This window comes from Suricata suricatta, chromosome 4, assembly GCF_006229205.1.
Source record: "Suricata suricatta isolate VVHF042 chromosome 4, meerkat_22Aug2017_6uvM2_HiC, whole genome shotgun sequence".
Lineage (NCBI taxonomy): Eukaryota > Metazoa > Chordata > Mammalia > Carnivora > Herpestidae > Suricata > Suricata suricatta.
The window spans coordinates 32,181,147-32,203,051 of NC_043703.1; the positions used below are offsets into that span (position 1 = coordinate 32,181,147).

The 21,905-nt window shown below is 38.7% G+C and overlaps 1 protein-coding gene across 5 annotated transcripts in view; it reads left to right on the forward strand.

Moving 5' to 3' along the window:
• KLF12 (Kruppel like factor 12) overlaps positions 1-21,905 on the forward strand; it is a 432,829-nt gene that overhangs the window by 313,571 nt on the left and 97,353 nt on the right. The window lies entirely within an intron of this gene.

Below are 21,905 nucleotides of genomic sequence, written 5' to 3' on the forward strand. Positions count from 1 at the left end.
TAAGTAGCCTCTGTTATTGCTGATATGTGAATTGTAGTTCACTTAAGATGATCTTAGTTGCTTCCCATATTTTAATTCCTTTTCCCAAATATTGAGTAAGTAATGATTCTGCTCCGCACCTTAGTCTTTGCAGTCTTTGAAACACACACCCACACACCCACACACACACATTAGTATGGCATTTTAGAATTCAAAGCAAATGTGTATATATAAAATGAATAATATGTGTCTATGTACTATAGGTAATACATATTATATGTTTATATATGAACACACACAAATATATGTGGTATATTAGAGGAAACAGGATATAGTGGATCTAAAATGAAATTTGGAGTCAGAAATATCTGAATTCAAATTTATATTTAAGCTCTTAATAGTTGGGTGGCTTTTGGTAAGTTATTTAACCACTCTGAGATGTCTCTTCATCTGTATAAGAAAATCAGTACTTACCTTATAGGAGCTTTGTGAGGATGTAATACAGTTACATAAAAATCGAGTCGTGAAGCTTTGGCACATAGAAGGCTATTCAGTTAATTATGGAATTAGTAATATAATTATTGATGGTGATAGTAATAGTGTCTAGTGTATGACAACTAGGAAATTAAACTGTTGTAAATACTGTTATTCTAATTGTACAGATGAAGGCACTCAGGATCTGAGAAGTTACATGACCCCTCCAAAGTAAATAGTAACAAGACAGAGCTTTGGACTTCTGATTCCAAAAACAGATCTTTTTCTAAGAGTACTTGTACTGTTTGTTTCCAATAATATTCTTGCATTTCAACCCTGTAAAAAAACAAAAAACATTTTATTCACTCATTTGTTTAAATAACTGATTATAGTCACTTAGTTTCTCCAAAGCAAATGTTCATTTGAGCCAAGATTGGTATTAAATCAAAGGGGTCGATGAAATTATGTTTAAAACGGTGGCATGCTTAGTCACCAGTAAGGCAGTGATCAGCCCTGGTTTGTGTGACCTAAGTCTTAAGATCCATCCTTAAAATTAGACTAAATGATGACAAGTTTCAATTCTAAGGTGAATAGTAGGTTTCATAGACATTTTAATCATATTGTTTTCCTGACTCATTGTGAGACATTGTGTAGTTTGTATGTGTGTGTGTGTGTATCGATGTGGGTGTGTTGCTTGTAATGCAAACTTTGAGGTTTGGAACTATGACTACAAAGATCTCAATTCTGCTTACTTTATTTGGGGCTTAGCAAATAATGATATTAACTTGTCAAGCATGACTATTATTTTCTTTTAATATTATGTGCTTATAATATATGGTGTATTTTAATGTGCAATTTTAATAGCAGCTTCAAAACCTAGAGCTTCATTTTCAGCATAACCTCCCTGACTTGCTCTGTGAAAACATTTTCAAGCCTCAGTATCTTGTATAACTGCATTATGCCTGCCTTTATTACTATTACAAAAGTTGCATGTGTATCTAGGGAAATGCCAGATTCATTATTCATGTAAGTGTTTTCATTAAATGATTAGTAAAGAATACTGAGCCATCACCTGGAAAGCTAGAATGCCAGGACCCATCAATAGTTAATTAACCATCGTTCAAGACGGAGTATGTGTGTGTAAACACCAGGAAATACAAAGAGAGTGGTAGATGAAGTACAAAGTGTGCTCTGTAGAGACCTCTTAAGTATGGGTGTATTTCAAAACTTATAGTAATATACTGAGAAAAATTTTATTCTGGGACAAGTAAATATATAATCCTTGTTTGACACTTTTAAAAAAATCTGTACATAGGTTTACCCAAAGTTAACTTTCAGTGTGTGTGGTCATAATCACCTCTTTCTGCTCCTCTCTTAGTTTCTCCTTGATTCTTTAATGCACGTTGTTTTTTATTTTCTGTTTTCTCTTTTTCTGTTTTGTCTTTGGATCTTGGTGCCTTCTATTAACTCAGAAGCTACCAGTTATTAACTCCAAAGCTGTCAAACACACGAAAATTCCAGTGTACTATGATCGATAAAATAATGTGTTAAATAATAGGAGTCAAAAACAGCAGTCTGGCCTATGTGAGATGAGAGGATTCCAGAAGACATCTGTTGACCTTTTCCCCATGCTTGCAAACCTTTCTCAAGAGAGTCAGATTGAGGAGCATGTCTACAGGTAGAGAGGCAAAAAATTAAAGACTTACATTTATTAGAGACAGCATATTATAAATCCTTCGGCAACCAGTACTCATTTGACTTTCTAATCAAAGGCAAAAGGAGCCATGGGTGAAGAAGGGTGTATAGGATGGCCTCTTAGTTCATTGGCCACCAGTGCAGTGGCGCCAATGAATTTCTTGTCAACCAAGAAAGAGAAGGGCGTGGATGAGAAAGGAGGATATTAGGAAAGACGGACACTAGAAATGCATGAAACTGCCTGTCCTTGAGCAGTCCTTACAAGATGGTAACCCACAGGGTGAATACCTCCAGCAGATTCTCTTCTCTCCCTTTTCATTCAGGTCCATAGTCCAGCCTCATGCAATAACCATTATAGTTTGAGTTTTCAGCATGGTGCTTTACTTATTGATGCTACTATACGCAGCATAAAACTTAATATACTAACAAATGTTTTTTTTTTTCCCTAAATGCCAGGCATTCTGCATTTTACTAGGGTTTTTTTTTTAATGTTTTATTTATTTTTGAGAGAGAGACAGAACAAAAACAGGGGAGGGGAAGAGAGAGAGGGGGACACAGAATCTGAAGCAGGCTCCAGGTTCTGAGCTGTCAGCACAGAGCCAGACACAGGGCTCGAATCCACGAACTGTGAGATTGTGACCTGAGCTTAACCGACTGGGCCACCCAGGCACCCCTTTACTGGTTTTTAAACATGAACTTTTAAATCTTCAGTTTAAGAAAGGTTTCCTTTTATTTGAAATGCAGCAGTTGTTAGCCAGAATTGCATCCTCCTTCCCAAATAGTCAGATAGTCCTGTCTTTAAATAAAAAAGCACATTGCTTGGTACTAGAGTAGCAACTGAGGTTACTTCCACATGTATAGATTTATATAGTGAGGCTCCTGAACTGTGCTTGAACTAGTCATTTCTACCATCTTCATTGATTCACTTGATTGCCCTTTATAAGCTCAGGACCAGCAAATTCAGACGCATTGGTAAAAGCCACAGAGAGGCCCATAGACAGCCTCTGTCCTTTCCTTATTTTAATTGTGGAGATAGTGTCCAAGTCAGAAACCGTGTGTTCAGTAATTCTGACAATGCTAACTTCCAGCAATTCATAGAACATCTGTTTTGTTTTGGTCTGTAATTTTTTCCCCCGATGATAAAATAGGGTCATTACCCTTAACAACTTGACAAACATAATTATGAAATAAGTGTTTGGAAAAAGAGAAGTACAGGCACATGATTAGAGCAAATTATTGTAATTAACGCTAACCCCAGGCAAAACAATGATATTTTTAAATAGGTACAGTTTGGCTCTGTTACCCAGACCCTCTAATTTCTGCACCCCCTTTTTTTCCTTTTCTCTAATTCCAAACAGTCATACCCCTCATTTGTTACTGGGAGTAGAATAATCAACTTCATGCAAACTAAAGTGTAAATGAATAAGAACATCTCCTGAGAGAAATTTCAATGTAACCAGGAGCAGACCTTAACCTAGAAGAATAAGGATCTAGGTAACGGGCATCCCCTGTTTTCAAGAGTTCCCGAAATGCCACTTTGCTTTTACGAAAGACCTACATTAGCACCTGTTGTTGCTACCTGAAAGAAATCCAAAGAGGATTTTCATCTTTACCAAAAAAATGGTGAAAAGTAAAACTAGTGTTCAGTTTTTTTGTGTTTTGTTTTGTTTTGTTGGTGGTGGTGGTGTTTTGCAGTATTCCGAGCAACGAGACAGCCTCACCAAGTTCCCTCCCCGGGAACCGCATGGCATCTCCACACCAAGCTACCAGAGCTTTGAGCTGTGTCTATGAACAGCTGTGCCTCTGTTAGCAAGATGTGTCCCAACTCATCACGGAGGCCGAAAAGAGGTTATTTTGGAGGTCTGGGAATGTTCAGAAACTTTTCCATGCAATTTAATGGTCATTTTTCACTCTATGCCATTTTGGCTTACGAAAGTTTTCATAGGAGAACGTTTTACTTTCAGATAGTGGAGGAAACCTGTATAATACCTCAGTTAAGAGTGAGGTGAGAAAGGGTAGAGTGGGGGGTGAGGGAAGCAGATGTAGATTTTAAGGAGATGTACCTGTGTTTCTCAGTGTCAGTCCTTTGAGAATCGGTGCATGCACATTACTGTTGAACTCATACCATATCTGAGTAGTCTACCCTCTCTGATCTTCAGTATAATTCTCAGAGGAAAAAAAAGCAACAAAATTAATAGCATTAGTAACTTTTTGTTTTGGCTAGCATTCCTGATATTTGCACTTGATAAAAGGATATTCTTTTTAAATGAGTCATTGTCAAGTACATTTAAGCTACTTCAAACACTTCACTGTCTTCCTCCCTGTTTTTATTTAGTTGACCCTTGAACAACGTGAGTTGGAATTGCATGAGTTCACTTATATGCATATTTTTTTCAATAAATATAGTAGAATCCTGTAAATGTATTTTCTCTTCCTTATGATTTTATTAATATTTTCTTTTCTCTAGCTTCATTATAAGGATTTGGTATGTAATACATGTGCAGGATAGGTGTTAATTGACTGGTTGTGTTATTGATCGAGCTTTCAGTCTTCAGTAGACTATTGGTAGTTAAGTTTGGGGAGAGTCAGAAGTTACATGTGGATTTTTGACCACAGAGGGTGTCTGCATCCCTGACCCTTCTATTGTTCACGCGAGTATTGTTCATGTGAAGGTACCTTTTTCTTAAAAATTGCTTGAATTTCTGGAAATGAAGAGTATTCTTTTTAGTACATTTTCACCTAAATGTTCTTTGAAAGAACAAATTTGGTAGCAAGTTAGATACCCTATTCTTGTTTCACACTTTGCTGCTCGTTTAAACATCATGGTTCTTCATTTAGAAAAGTGCATTTAGTGATTAAAAAAGGTTTAGAAAGCTTGAGTGTTTTTTTGTTTTTGTTTTCATTTTCTTGTTCTGAACTGCTTGAATACCCCGTTTCTCATAATTTCCTCCTGTATGATTATATTACTGTCTTTTAAATTACAGTAGAGACCAGTGCAAGAGATGAGGAAGAAAGCGAAAACAAAGGAATTGTAACTGACACCCTACTTTTTGGCAGAACTATGAAAATACATATGGTTTTCATTTAATTTGTCCTCTGATCCTGTTTTTATCCTTCAGATAAAGACACAGAAGCCCTGAGAGGTTTACTCTATGCCCAGTGGTCCTACAGCTGGTAATTTGCAGAGCTCATATTCAAATCTAAGTTTGTCTGACTATAAACCCATGTTTTTTATGAAGGCAGCTTCTGTCTTTATTATGTTGTGGTTTTAATATCTCTAATCCGCCAACTATCAAAAATTAGCAGAGTTTTTTGAAATTCTAATCCCATGTATCCAACATTTATGAAATAATTTCAGATTTCTTCATCTTTAAACTCAGTTACTTTATTTTTTTTAAAACATTTTTAGTGTTTACTTATTTTTGAGAGACAGAGAAAGACAGATTTGAGTGGGGAAGGGGCAGAGAGAAGGAAACACAGAATTTGAAGCAGGCTCCAGGATCTGAGCTGTCAGCACAGAGCCTGACACTGGGATTGAACTCACAAAACAGTGAGATCATGACCCGAGCTGAAGTCGGCCGCTTAACTGACTGAGCCACCCAGGCATCCCTCATCGTTACTTTAAACATAATCCGATACAGGGGAAATATGTCTGTCAAGTGCCTTCTCAGAACTTTTTTAAAGCTATTCCACTTCTATAAATTGCATACATTATGTTGAAGTGTAAGGAAATAAAATGCAAAGGTATTAGTATTTGTCATATAAATGTCACTGGTACTATTTTATTTAAAGAAATTATCATTGGGAAAAATATGGTTTTCAAGTGTGTTTTAATATAAGCATATGTGCTGATATTCCCAAACCTCAAAAATAAACATTCCTTATAGAATTTGCTTTTTGTCCATCTATAAAAGGGAAGTCTGTCCACAGGTTAAAATGGTACTGTGTCATCTTGTTTTGTGCCCCTTGACTGAAAGATTTGAGACTGTTTGGATCATGTCTCTCTTATCTGCTGATTAGAATGAAACCAACTGAGCTGATTGGGCCCAGAGAAAAAGCCAGAGAGCTCAACATGGCAAAGGACTTCTCACATCTTTCCTAGATTCTTGTCTCATTAAAAGAAGTTGTATTTTTATTTAGTAAGCCTAACATGTTTGGGACACCTTCAGATCCCCATTCATGTCCTCCCAAAGAAACAGCTGTGATTCATGTCATTAGATGGAAGTCTGGATCCCTGATTGTGGCCGTCATGGCTGATCCCAGTGCTGCTGATGGGTAAACCTGAGAGGCATTTGCTCCCCCGCCAGGGGAGGTAAACGCTTTCGGGTTGCTCTTCTTTAAAGGAGCTCACAAAAAGCTACTGCCTTCCAGTAAGTGAACACAGGCAAAACCTAAAGCGTATGCTTAGCCTGCATCAGCCCTTCAGTCTCCCAAACTTACAAAACAATTAACTTGGTTCCTGGGTGTTTAATCCACAAGGGAGACTGTGTGTCCACACAGAAGTCCTTATATCTGCTCCAGTGGGACACTGTTGCTCCCTCCTTAAATTAAGAAAAATGTAGTCAGGTTTGGCCAATAATTTGATATGTGAGTTGTTTAATGAATTACCCAATTAAGTGGTGTATCCTTTTGTTGAGTAGTTAATTTATTCAACTGTGTGTTACATGCCGAGGAGGCAGGATGTAGGACTCAAAGTGCCTTAGCACAAGGAGCTCAGAATCAAAATAACATGAGATGAAGTAAAGCCCGATAAGATAAAAGTGTAGGAAGGGCTGCAGCGAGAGAACAGAGGGGCACACGTTACTCAGTCTGGACTAAGAACATCGATGTGCTTATGGTTGCAGAAGTTCAGTGACTGCTGCATCACCCTTGGGTTTTGCCAATACCAGTCTCAAGGAAGCCACACATGATTGGCAGGTTGAGCACTGTACATCCCAAAGGGGGCAGTTTGCATTATTGTGGATGGTTAGACATGGTGATCATATATATGGTATAAAGGTATCTATCCATCTGTCTATCTATCTGTATATATGTGTGTGTGTGTGTGTGTGTGTGTGTGTGTGTGTGCAGAGAGAGAGAGAAAGATAACATAGAGGAAGCAGGATATGAGTGTTAGGTTGCATGGATGTGGTAGAAAGTGGTCGCTATTACATTAAGATGTTCTGGGAAGAACTGTCTAGAAAGTCTGTGTTTTAGGAAAGACCTGAAGAGGAATGAGGTCAGATCATCACAAGAAGATCTAAAGGAAGAACGTTAGAGAGAATATCAAGTGCAGAGAGTCTAAAGACAGGAATATTCTGAAATGAGTAAATAGGCAAGCAAACTAGCAGAACAACTAGAGCACATTGCTTAAAATTCCTTGATCTTACAGAAGAAACTGAGCTCCATGGATACCAACTAATTGTTCCAGCATTCCATCGCTAGGGGGCGGGGGTCCGAACTCACACTTTTCCCCTGGGCTATGACAAAAATTGTGGAATCTGCAGTAATTTAACTAAAAAGGAAATGAAAAAGTGTAGAATGTATTTTCCCTTTCTGAACATTTGTTTACTTTCTACTTCTTTTTGGCCTGGGTTCTTGAAATCTAGCTTCGTATCCCCTGATCACTCAAAAACTTCTATTATCCTAAAAGGTTTTTAAGAGTATATTATTACCGTAACTTCTAGTAGCCACAAGTACGTTTTCTCTAAAAATGATGCAACTATTTTTCCAAGTACAAGCTTATCCTCAGAACTTTATGTGCATGAATCTTTTTGATCACTAAAAAAATAAAATAAGGTATCATATGTGAAAGCCACTACCCTGGTGTTGCTGCTTGGAGAGTGATTTCTATCTCTCATTTCTGTGGGAGGCATTTTCTACTCTTTGTCTAAAATGCTAAATAATCAGTTTGACACACACACCCCCAATTGAACTGAACATCTCCTATACTATAGATATACACTGGTTAGCCTTCCTAACCACTTGAAAATCATTGGATTAACTGTGTATTGATTTATCTTTTTAACACAGCCCTGCCTCATTGTAGTGTGAATTTACTACTTCTTGGTGATCAATTTAAAATTGGAAATCAGACTTTTTAAAACCAAACTTTAGGTTTTGTTTTGTTTTTTTTTTTTTTTTAGTAGGGGATTCCAAAATGACATCATGGATAGAATTGATGAGCCACTTTTATTTGAGTACATATTTTTGCTACTTTTATGTTTAAATTTGTTTTTAGTATTAGTAATTTCTAAGATGACTCGCAATTCGAAATATGTTGGTATTTTATGTGGTCAAACAGTATACTCCAAACTGATTACAAGCATTAATTTGCTTTTCATTGCTTGACATACTTCTCCATGTGAAATCTTTATGTAGCTTTTTCTTTTTGCTATACATTCTACCATTCTACCTATACTCACATTGCAAATTTATGTACACCATTTCTATTTCTCATATATATTCCTAATGGTTGTAACTTGTGAGTGTAGGTAGTCATTTCTCATGCATTTTTGATGTGTGTTGACATAGATACTCAGTGATAATGTTGAAATATTAATAAGTTTCGCTACAAGTTCCCAGAACTATTCATCACTCTTTCATTTATTAATGTAGTCTGAGAGAGTACACATGATAGAAAACCATACTGTAATATATTTGAAATTAACTCAATTCGCCAGGATATAATCTCTTCTATTTTCAGTCAAATGCTCTAGACACTCTCTTTTCTTATTACTCTTTATGAGTTATAGCCATTGTACCATAATTTTCCTTTACTTTATAGCACTTTCCCACACACTTGAATCTCATTGAATACATTTACTTACATGCATCAAGTGAAAGTAAAACATTGAAGGATACGTTTTCATGGAGAACCTGCTGCTATAGGAAAGTCTAATACAGATAGAAAAAGATAGCTTGGATCAGAGTGACTCTTACCAGGATGACGTTTCACTGTGACGTTTAGCCTCCACTTACACAGTCGCATGGCTGAGAATCGCCAGCCAGCTGAAATATAATACATCATGCATCATGACTTACCTTAAAAATTAATCCCCAAACCATGTGCAGTTAGTATTGTAAAAATACCAGCAATTTCGAGAATATTTCTGACCATGTGAAAAATTATTCGTGTGCAGGAAAGAATTCCAGACTTTAAATACTAAAATAAAATTAATTTCATCAAAGTGCAGTCTAAAAATGACCTGATACATAAGTAATGTTATTTTATTCCTACTTACAGAAAGGCAAACCTAGTATGTAAAAACTGAAGCTATGACTTATTTAAAAACAATCATATATTCTTAGCCAACATGATCATTTTATCAGTGTAATTTTTTTTGTATTTTTATTTTTGAGAGGCAGAGAGAGACAGCACACACAGGGGAGGGTCAGAGAGAGGGAGACACAGAATCTGAAGCAGGCTTCAGGTTCTGAGCTAGCTGTCCACACAGAGCCCGACGCAGGGCTCAAACCCACGAACCGTGAGATCATGACCTGAGCCGAAGCTGGAAGCTGGTTGTTCAACTGACTGAGCCACCCAGGCGCCCTCAGTGTAATTTTTTATATCAGACTGAGTCAAATACTACTTCTAGGTAGAATTTTGGATATTTTTTAAATAACTTGAGTAAAATTCTTTCTGTCAATCTATTTACTTACCTACCTATCTATCCATTTACATATCTTTTCAAGTATTTGGTTACTTTTGGCTGAAAACAATAAGCCTAAGTAGGGAGCTTAAACATGGAGTGTGGAATTATTTTCCTGGTATCACAGGAAGTCTAGGGTAAACAGGACAGGTTGGTGGAGGTGCTCAGAATGATTTGAGGATGTCTTCTTTCTGTTTTGTTGTTCTTCAGTTGTGGCTTGCTTTCTAATGGTTGAAAGAAGCAGGCTTTATCTCCAGACATCTTGCCCTTAGGCCAGTCAGAAGGGAAGGAGTAAAAGCACAAAACAAACTAACCAGAGGAACATACCAGCCAACTATGTCTCTTTTAAAAAGCTTTCTCAGGAGCCCCATCCTGTGACTTCTGCCTGTATCCCATCAGCCAAGACTGGTTTGCATGTTCCCAGTTATTGGAATGTAGCTAAGTGGGAAGAAAAACATGGACAGGACTAAGTCAGTAAACTAACATCATCTCCCACCAAGCTTACAAGTTAATATTTGGGGCGCCTGAGTGGCTCAGTTGGTTGAGTGTCCTTCTTCGGCTCAGGTCATGATCTCACAGTCCATGGGTTCGAGCCTCACATCAGGCTCTGTGCCAACAGCTCAGAGCCTGGAGCCTGCTTCAAATTCTGTCTCCCTCCCTCTCTGCCCCTTCCCCACTTGTGCTCTGTTTCTCTCTGTCTCTCAAAAATAAATGTTAAAATTTTTTCTTAAAAAAGTTAATACTTAAGAAAAATATGATAGCATACCAAATCCAATGTCAAAGTAGGTTTTTTTTTCCCTTTTTTAAAAAGTTCATCCTCTATTATCACTATCATGCTATATAGACAGCCATTCCAAAACTTGGTGGCATATTACCGTAAGACATTTACATTTCTTCCCTGCCTCAGCTGGCCAGTCGGGGCCGGTCCAGAGGTTGTTGGAGTAGCATCATTCGTGTCTCTCATTTTTCTAGACCCAACAGCCGGGGCATGCATGCATTTCTCACGGCACTGGCTGGAGCGTAAGAGGGCAACCCCTGTTGTACAAACACACTGCAAGCCATTGTTCGGGGCACTCATCTGCCAGCACCCCATGGCCAGAGCACCGCGGCCCAGCCTAGCGCCAGTGTGGTGCGGAAGCACACTCCTCTCTGGGGCACGGGGGACTCTAGGAGAGTGATAATGCCTAGCATACTAGTATTTTAGAAAAGAAAGGCTGTTGTTTATAGAAGCAATTGGATATAACTAATATACCAATGTAAAAAATCTAATTGTCTCAGTTTTGGCAAATTTTAGTCACGTTTTCTTAAAAAATTTGTAAGTGGTTCTAGTGGATCGATAAATTCTTCTCCCTAGATCCCTTGATGATGTTTTTTTTTAATCCTTAAGACAAGTACATTTACTATGTCTTAATATCTGAATTTCATAGTGTAAATTCTGATCTCCAGGGTTTATGCTCTCAGAAGTGTCTCATTTTCCTAAATGTAATCAAGGGTATTACTAAAATGTATTGATGAAGCAGCTAATTCCAGCTGAGTAAGCAAAATCTGTGAAGTGTGGTTATGGCCAGTCTTTAAACTCAAATTAACATTGATTAGTCTCTTATAGTACACAAAATAGCTAAAAGTAACATCAGCTCTTTGCCTTTTCCCTCTGAATTTTGGAATTATATAGCCATGGGCTACCATAGTGACAAAACACAAATAAAATTATACAGATAATTGAAAACAGAATCTTTGAACTAGAATTTTATAACCTTTTGGCAAAATGTGTATTGGTCTCCAATCTGCATCTATTTTCCATTTTGTTCTGTGTGTGTAATCACTATTACAAGCAAAAAAACCCCATGGAATTGATTCTTACACTTTCTACTTTCTAAAGCAAATACAAAACTAATTTTAAATAGTACATTTAGAGGAACTCTTCTAATACGTGACAGGAAAATGCAAGCAAAAAAATTGATTAGAAAGCATAAATAGGGACGCCTTGGTGGCTCAGTCGGTTAAGTGTCCGGCTTTGGCTCAGGTCATGATCTCATGTTCGTGGGTTCAAGCCCCACATTGGGCTCTGTGCCTACAGCTAGCCTCAGAGCCTGGAGCCTGCTTCAGATTCTGTATCTCCCTCTCTTTCTGACCCTCCCCTGGTCGTACTCTCTCTCTTTGTCTCTCAAAAAGTAAATAAAAGACATTAAAAAAGTTTTTCAAAAAAAAAGCATAAATAACTGGGGCGCCTTAGTGGCTCAGTCGGTTAAGTGTCTGACTTCAGCTCAAATTTTGATCTCACGGTTCTCGAGTTCGAGTGTCATGTCAGGCTCCATGCTGACAGGTCAGAGGCTGAAGCCTGCTTAGGATTCTGCATCTCCCTCTCTCTGTCCCTCCCCAGCTTCTGTTTGCACTTGCTCTCTCTCGCTCTCTCAAATGTAAATATTTAAAAAAGATTTTTAAAGAAAAATTAAATGACTTTTTTAAATCAAGGGATTAAAATATCTTCTGGTCAGCTTTTATTGAGAAGATTGATTACATTGTGGGCTTAAATTACTAATTTTTTACTATAGTTTTTCATGAGGCCTATTATCCAAGTCATATCAGAAGACCAGTAAAGGTTCACGATGTAGGAATATCGAGCAAAATTAGAAATTGTCCGAGAAAACAAAATAGTTATTGAATTAAAACCATGTTATTTCCTTATATACTAAAGTCAACCAGCGTTCTTTTTTTTAATGTTTGTTAATTTTTGAAGACAGAGCGAGTGAGCACAGTGGGAAAGGGGCAGACAGAGAGGGAGACACAGAATCTGAAGCAGGCTACAGGCTCTGAGCTGTCAACCAAGAGCCTGATGTGGGGCTCGAACTCATGAACTTTGAGATCATGACCTGAGCCAAAGTCAGCCAGTTAACTGACTGAGTCACCCAGGTGCCTTTCAACCAGGTTTCTAAAAGTATGTTTTATATCTTGGACTTTTTACTCCTACATTTTTACCCAAGCTTCCAGTTTGAAACAAATGTGTAGTTTCATAAATGATGCCTCATATATATATTTAAAAAGTTCAAGATTATGCTAGTTTTTTAAAAGGGATTACATTAAATTATTAAGTCATAAGAATAACAGATAGGTCCCATGCCCTCAAGTCTGAAAGACTAGATTGGAAGTTATGGAAGTAGTACAGACAGGAGTGACTCTGGGGCCACCCATCAGTGACGGCTTTTGAATAAGTATCAGTAACAATGACTTTGAGTGTTATATAAAAAGTGTAGTGCTTTTAGTTTTCAATTTATGTTTACCTATCTCACAATATTCCTTAATACAGCAGTGTCTGAATTATCTTGTTTTACAGATGAGGAAAATAAGACTCAGGAAAGTTAAGTGTGACTTGGTTGGCATCATACAACTGATAAGGAGTGTGGCTGATGGTCCCCAAGCAGGTGTAATTTTCCACTCTGTGCTAAAAGTATTCTTTGCTTCATTCTGCCTTGAAGGGAAAGGATTTATGATAGTGTTTTAAAGAAATAATGAATAGTTTTAGAGGTAACTAACTAAACCAAAAAGATAAGATGAAGCCCAAAGGAATGGCTGTGCTTTTGAGCTGAAGTACGGCATTGAGAGGGGTGGGCGGAGGGTGTGATATTACTGAACCCCCAAACAGGGCAGTCCTGGTGGTATGTGGAGGTCGAGAACTGGAGCTGCTGAAAGAGGACTGGAACTATGGAAAGGGAGTCATTGCCAGAGGGACGATTATTGAAGTTTATTTTTATTTTTTGAGGTATGATTTGCATATAATAGAACACTTTTACAAATTTTTAAAAAATATGTTTGAGGGTGAGAGAGACAGAGCATGAGTCAGGGAGGGGTAGAAAGAGAGGGAGACAGAATCTGAATCAGGCTTGAGGCTCCAAGTTGTCAGCACAGAGCCTGATGAGGGGCTTGAACTCACAGTCTGTGAGATCATGACCTGAGGTGAAGTTGGATGCTTAACCTACTGAGCCACCCAGGTGTCCCTAAAACACTTTATTTTAAGGGTGTGGTTCAGAGGGTTTGATAAGTTGTATAGACTCGTGTCACTGTTTCCCACATCAAGATCCAGAGCATTTCCATCAACTGGGAAGTTGCTTGCATCCCCCCCGCACCCCCCTCCACACCCACCCCCACTCCTGTCATAAATTCACTGCTTCCTCCCAACCTGGAAACAACCCCTTTCTGGTGTCTGTGGTCTCCACCCTCATTTATGAATTGTGTGCTATGTATTCTTTTGGTTCAGTCTTCTGTCACTTGGTGTACCTTTTTGCACCTTGTTGACTTGTTAAGTAGTATTCCATTGTGTGGATGTAGCATTTGCTTATGTATTCACTTACAACTGATGAATATTAGGGCTGCTTCCGGTTTGGGGCTCTTATATGAAGGCTGTGTGAACATTCATGTGAGACTCTTCTGTGGACCTAGTATTTTCATTTCTCTCGGGTAAACACGTAGGAGAGGAGTTGCTGGGTCAGAGGAAGATGTGTCTTTATCTTTATCAGAAAGAAACCAGGAGCTTTCCAAAGAAGAGTGTCCTTTACTGCTACCTGTGGTGCACGGGGACTCCAGTCACCCAACAGCTTCAGCTACCTTTGGTATCGATAATCTTTCTTTTGTAAGGCATTCTATTGGTTAAAATTTAAACTAAGATCTTATTCAATTCTCCACAGTCAAGGATAGGATGCCAAGGACCCAGTACTGTGGGAAGATCTGCAGTGAGAGGGCAGATGAAGGAAGAAGGGTTAATCAGAGGGACAGAGGGGCTAAGGGAAGCATCAAGAAAATGGGCAACAGTGATTTTCAGCCAAGTCCTGTCCCTCTAAAGTTCCAGAAAGGTGAAAAATGAGAAGTCTAATCAGTTTAGCAAAATATGGACCAGAGACAGTACAGATCTACTTGAGTTGTGAAGAGGACATACAAGTCTGGATGAAGCCGGTTAATAGGAAGGAATCATGAGTGCGTAGGGGTGGGTACCTAGGATTTGGGGGAAGCAAATGTAGAAATGTCGCTGCAAGGGAGATGAGAAAAATAAGATGATAATCAGAAAGTGACAGTCATTTGTGTGGAGTAGCGATCTGCCCAGAGTGAAAATAAAGTTTGAGACAGTTATTCAAATAGTTGTGTTGAAAAAATCACTTTATAAGACTGATGCGCTACCTACTGCGCTAACGAGGCACCTAAAAAAAATCACTTTAATCACAACATATTTTTGTCTACATAAGTAAAATGAACTTGCTTATCTAACCCAGATAAATCAATGTAGGTAACAATTATGAATTTTTATCCAATCAAAATATGCTTATTAAAGGCCCAATATATGCCAGAGTCATTTTTATCTTCTTCCCATTTTCATTCTAGGTTTACGCATACTTTGTCTTCTTACCCCATGAACTCTGAACCTCGTTTTCCTTCGGTCTTTTAACTTAAGATATGAATAAATATTTGGAAGCTTTAAACCCAAAATGCATTTTGGGTCTTGGTTCATTCGAGTAGAAAAATGAACTTTTCTTTGAGTAATGGCCCTTTTATTTGCAAACACCATAACAACTCTCTAATCTTGTACCTCTTATGGATTAGAGATATGAGAGACTGTTAAGAATTTTCCAGATGTCTGTGCCTATAGAATACCCAGGAACCACAGAGTACTTCTTTATTTTTTTTAATTAAAAACAAATTTTTAATGTTTATTTATTTTGGAGAGAGTGACAGAGTGTGAGTGGGGAGGGGCAGAGAGAGAGGGAGACACAGAATCGAAAGCAGGCTCCAGGCTCTGAGCTGTCAGCACAGCGCCCGATGTGGGGCTGGAACTCACAAACCATGAGATCATGACCTGAGATGAAGTTGGACGCTCAACCAACTGAGCCAACCGGGCGCCCCCAGAGTTACTTCTTTATATTGCATAGAACTAAGGTCATAAAACCAAAATTGCAGATAAACATTACTGGTTCATCAAGACACTCCTCACAGATTACTTTGAGTGACTGTATTGTTCTACATAATGACATGACCGACATCAAAAGGGAATTACTTCATTCCTACCCTTCATTCATTCAATACTTATTAAACATTTGCCACATGTAAGACACCAAGCTAGGCTGTAGAGGAGGCAAATAGAGAAGATGCCAAGAGATCACAGTTTAACATGCTATGAGTGATTTTGTTTTCTGTCCATGACGATATCTAGGATATTTGTATTCAGAGAAAATTTCTAGTGAATTAACGTTTTTCCATGCAGTGCAGTAATTTCTGTTATCTTTTGTGGACACGTATGTTTACTGAACATTGAATCTATGCCAAGAAGTCAGCAGTCATTCTGGAGGGTCTCCATGGGTCAGGCAAAACCGTCTTTATCGCAAGGGGAAAAAAACGATTCAAAATGGTCTCAAATATCTTCCCAACTTATGGGGAGTAAAAGCATCAGTACTTTCTTTTTAGCAGATCTGATGCTTGTGAAACCCAGACTCTGTTCCATTTGAAACCACATTTAAAGAAGTAGAGCAAAGCAGAACAATGTGACTCTGACCAGAGACTGAGTGGACAAAGATGTTTACTGTGCAGGGCAGGCTGTAGGGTAGGCGAGCAGTCTAATAATTATGTTAATCTAAGTGTTTCTTAATTTTGCGGCCTAGCAGGTAAACTCTGCATAGGACAGCTCAATCTAAACATTCCTTCATGATCCTTACACACTCTACTCATAATGTGCTTTAAGGAGTATGGGGGTTTGGAGATGGTATAAAGGTCAAAATGACCCACTGACAGCTTCAGAGAGTTAGTTTTTGAAATTGCTTTATCGGAAAAAGAAGAACTTAAGGATGTTTTCAAAGGTACATTTAAATATAGTGAACATAAACTGATAACAGGCATGGTTGAATGGTTTCTATTTATACATACATAGAAAGGGAGAGAGGGGGGACTCCATATTAAATGCTTGAATTTTCTTTCCTAAACGTATTCATAAGTGGGTATAATTATGCACCTGCAGTTTTTTTTAAGGGTATTCCAATATAGGACAAAGAATAGGTTCAGAGGTGGCTTGAGGAGCTGACTCTGTTCTGCCACTATTAGGCAGCGGACCTACAACATGTCATCTAACCTCTGTAGGTCTTTTTCTAACCAGAAAACAAGGGGTTTGGACTAAATTCTCTCTCAGGTCCTGTTGAGGTCTATTATGTACTGAGTGAGTGAGGCATTAACATGCTTGAAAGAGCCGAGCCCTCCTCGGTAAATGCAGCTTCTGGTAACCATCCAATATCTTTTGCCATTTAATTGTGTGGCTTTGCTGTTAAATTTGTATTTCTCCTGCCCTGTAATGACGCACGATAACTACGCCTCCAATGATAGCCTCACCCTAAGCCGGAGAGCATGTCGATCGTGGTTTAGCACAGTTTGATTCACATTTATATATTTGTTCTTCATAATCAATTACTTGAATTTAAGTAATCAGTTTAGAGTTTTAGATATAAAAATGTCAAGGAAGATTTAATTTAATGATAACAGGTGATTTATAGGACATACAATAAAAAATGTCAAGAACCCTACATGTGAAAAATATTAATCATGAAGACAGTAGTTGATTTAAAAACTAAAAAAAGCATTCCTGATCCAGGAAATTCATTTCCATCACAGCTGCAAGCCTTTTCACTATTACCACGTGATAACAAAAGGAGTTTGTGAACTAGGAGCCCAGGATGAAAAAATAAGCATCCAATGTCAGAAAAATTGCGTGGGTGATGCTGTTCAGGATGGTATTGAGAGACTCTTACGTTTTAAGTGTTTAGGCTTTATTTTAATGAGTTATCATTATTTCTTAAACTGCACTTATGACAGAATCACATAGAGGTGAATTGCCCACCAGTATTGTTACAGACTTGGGGCCTAGGAGTGTGTTGATTATACGACCAGATCATCTCATTTAAGGGCAGGTCCCAAAGCAGGTCTCCTACCGTCTCTGCTCATATGAGTACAGTCCCCTGCATGCAGTTCTAGAGATGGTGAATGCCAGACCCTGGCACGCGGCCTGTAACGCAGGAAAAGCTCAGTGCCTGTCCGTTGTCACTACTTCCTGTTATCACTCGCTTTATTATAGATCATTGGTTATAAAGCTTGTCACTTTGCACTAGTTCTTTTCAAATTCCTGTCTACAGATGTCTGCTCACATAAAATTGCATAGCTGAGCACATTACTAAAGCTCACATGTGCCACACTCAATTAAACGTCAGGCAGAGTCAGGCACATGTGTCCAGCATGTGCCCTCAACATGGCCTAACAGTCACTTGTATGATGACACATGAATGTTCAGCATATGTGGCCAAGGTAATATATTAGAAATCATTTGGGCTCTTATTTCCTAACCTTAATAATAATGATAAACAATATACACGTTCACTAGAAATTTTTGTTAATTCACTTTGAATAAAAAAATATCCATTACTCTTTTTTGGGCCTTTTTGGGTCATTATTTCAGTATGAAGGTGTGACACGTATGTTGTTACGTGTACAGAATAATTCCCTCATATGACCTTCATACAGATCAAGATACAGAGTACTTCCCTTGGAAGATACTTTATTCCCTTCTACCCAATAAGAATCTAGATGATTTAATACTTCTCCATCCAGGGATAATCTAAGTTATTCTACTGGAAGCACTTCTGAGATTGCAAGATGCCCTATTAAACACTCTGACATCTATCACTGAATTTCACTGGGTACAGATTCATTCATAGTCTCTAATTGAAACAGAATGCAAGATCAATTGGATGCTCCCATTGTTATTACAAAAACTGTTAAGATTTTAATATTTATCAAAACACATCATTGTTCTTTTTATATCCACTTAATAATTAAGGATTTTCTTTTATTATAACTAGATCATTGCTTTTATCTCTTTTATACTTTGGAATTCTACGTACAATTTGATTGTAAAAAGACACCAGAATTAGCAGTTTTCATCTAAACAGCAGGTACACTTGGAGGGTGGGTTAGACTCACAGGTGTGTTGGAATCGTTGAGAGAAGAGACGAACTACAGCTAAATGCTGGAAACACATAACCTGCTGTCTGTCCCACAGCCACAGAAGCTGGGTTTATTTATGTTTGTTAGGCTGTGTCTGCATAACTGTGTATACGAACATGGAAATGACACGGGGAGTAAAGCAGTTGAAAACAGCTGGTTTGGGTCAGTGGCTTGCCATGTTTAGTGCATTCTGCTAACTCAGGTAGCAAACTGTGGGGAATGGTTTTTGAGAGATGAGAGACTACTCCAGCATGAGGCCAGGAAACTAGCGTCCTAGTTTGATGGTTGTATTCCTTAGTCCACAAGGATTATAATTCCAGAGCAATGGCCATCCCATTTGATCTGACAACAGAATTAAATACCTTATTTCTTTACTTATTCTCTTTCCCATTTCAAAAGAAACAGGCTTAATTTACATAAATATATTAGTACAGTATAATTGGAAAATTAACAACTAGGCAAACAAATCTAGGTATAGGAGAAGTCAGGCAAGAGCAGTTAGATAAGGCGAGGGAACTGACCACCTACATACACAGGGCACAGGCCTCCATAATAAATAGAGGCAGGAGGCTAATGCGGTCCATATATACCTAAAGGTCACTTCTGTAAAGCTTTGCTCTAGGACAACAGCTGCAAAATTGCCATAAGAAGACAATGAATTTTCTCGACCTGACAGCTTATTTGGAATGACAGACATTTAATGTGGCAGGAAAGAAAATGTCAATCCAATGAGGGAAGATGAAAAATTACACTGAAATTCTGGTACAATATCACTTACTTATGTGAAAATGCTCTCATTTTAACTGCATCATTAGATACTTGTAATAAATCATAGCTTTAAATGCTCCATGAGTAGATGCATGAATATATACTTGCATTAATTAAATCTAGCAAAAATGTCCATTCAGGCTTTATAAAATGTAAAATATACATACCTCCTCCCTCTATCAAAATATGTGTCTATTTAAGTTTCAGATAACTTGAGGGATGCTTGGGTGGCTCAGTCAGTTGAGCGACTGACTTTGGCTCAGGTCATGATCTCGCAGTTCGTGGGTTCAGGCCCTGCATCAGGCTCAGTGTTAACAGTTTGCTCAGAGCCTGGAGCCTGCTTCGGATTCTGTGTCTCCCTCTCTCTCTGCCCCTACCCCATTTCTGCTCTGTCTCTCTCTATCTCTCAGTAATAAATAAATGTAAAAAATAAAATTAAGTCTCAGATGACTTGAAAAAAAACCTGCAAGTGGGGCTAGTATAGGATCTTTTTTTAAAATTTTTTTATTTTTGTTTTTATTTATTTTTGAGAGACAGAGAGAGACAGCACAAGCAGGGGAGGGTCAGAGAGAGAGGGAGACACAGAACCCGAAGCTGGCTCCAGGCTCTGAGCTAGCTGTCAGCACAGCCCGATGCGGGGCTCAAACCCATGAACCATGAGATCATGACCTGAGCCAGAGCTGGATGCTTAACCGATTGAGCCACCAGGCGCCCCTAGTATAGGATCTTAAGAGGAATGGAAATGAATTCTTTTGAAATTTATTTCTGGTAAATTTGAAACGCAAAACACATTTTCCCAGGGGCATTTCCCCCCGCTTTTCAACAAAAATTTCAAGATCAGAATACAAAATTTTTCTATCCCTGCAGCGTGTTATTTTTATTTCCTGGAAGAACTGCAGGGACTTTCACTGAAGAGAGAATGTGATTGCGTAGAAGCCCAGGGACTGGGTGTCCTTACTCCCGAATTTCACTTCCACCTCTGCGCTCTGCCCATTCTCTACACAAGTTGCCCAGTCTCGATGCTCGAATCTGCAAAATGGAGATAAGGACTCCCCCTTCCTCTCTCGTTAGGACTGAGAGGTGAAGAGTTCCGCCTCTTTGTAAAACTGGTCTACAGTACACTGTGGCTTCCCATGGACATTCCCTAAGGCTGCTTTTGGTGCTGTACTTGACGCTGGGACCATGCCAGAACGGCACACAGTAGATGAAACGCGCACTACAATGACGTGTACCTGCGCTCCTTGATTTTGAGCGCCACCACCCTGGAGAGCATTGGCCTTTACTGCTGCAAAATAGCGTCAGCCAGGGTCACTTCACAAAGCACTTAATAATTGGAAGGATTAATTTCCATTCTATTCACTAAACGATGCAATTAACAAACAGTCACAAAAGTAAAGTTGTAACAAATGTATTGGCCTGGAAAGACTGATGAGGGTTTTCACTTACATTTTGAAAGCTTAAAATAATACTAAATTTTACCGTTTGGTCTAGTACTTTGGTGAAAAGGACTATATAGAATGAATGATTGAGCAATTAATTTTTTTTAAATGTAATGTTTACCTGTTAAAGTCAAACGAAGACATTTAAAACCTATTTTTGTAAGCGACTGCGGATTGCTAAAGTGTTCTTAGTTTATGAAATGAAATGTGAAGTGTAAGTGCCTTACTGGCAACAATGAGTTGGAAAGAGGGAAGGAAAACGATGCGTGCTGGGCCGTGGTCCTGAGGCAGGTCCGCCACGTCTACCATCCCCCTCACTATATAAGGTAGGTACTAATATTTCCACTTCGAGGACGAGTACGTAAAGTTGAATGAGTTCAGGCATCTCATACGAGATCACAGGTAGGGTCCACACCTCACTCTGAAATCCCTTTTCCTTTACATTCTGGATGAACATGAGGGTTCTTAGTCCCTGTGTGGCCAGAATCTCCCTCAGTGACTGCACAAGTCCTGCCTCAGTCAGGTTCAGAGCGAGCTGGGCACGGACCACACAATGTCCAAAATGCTTTGGGCTCCAGATTCTATTTGGGTAGTGGAAAAGGAAACATGTTTAGGCTTGGTGGTCATTTCTGACTGGCACTGTTGTGACACCTCACAGGCCCTAAAACCCTGAGAGTGTCCTCATTTACAGGATGTAATATAATAATGCCTCTGTTCTCACCACAGACTTCTCACAGGACAGGGTGCAACAGCATGTCTGAAGATGTACCGTAGACTCTAACATACTTCCCAGGGTGAAGTCTCACGTGACCAGCACTCAGAGGCTCACAGGAAGACCAACAGTGGAGACTGTTGAAAAGCAAAGGCATGCAAACCTTCCCTTCTTAGGGTGCAATTT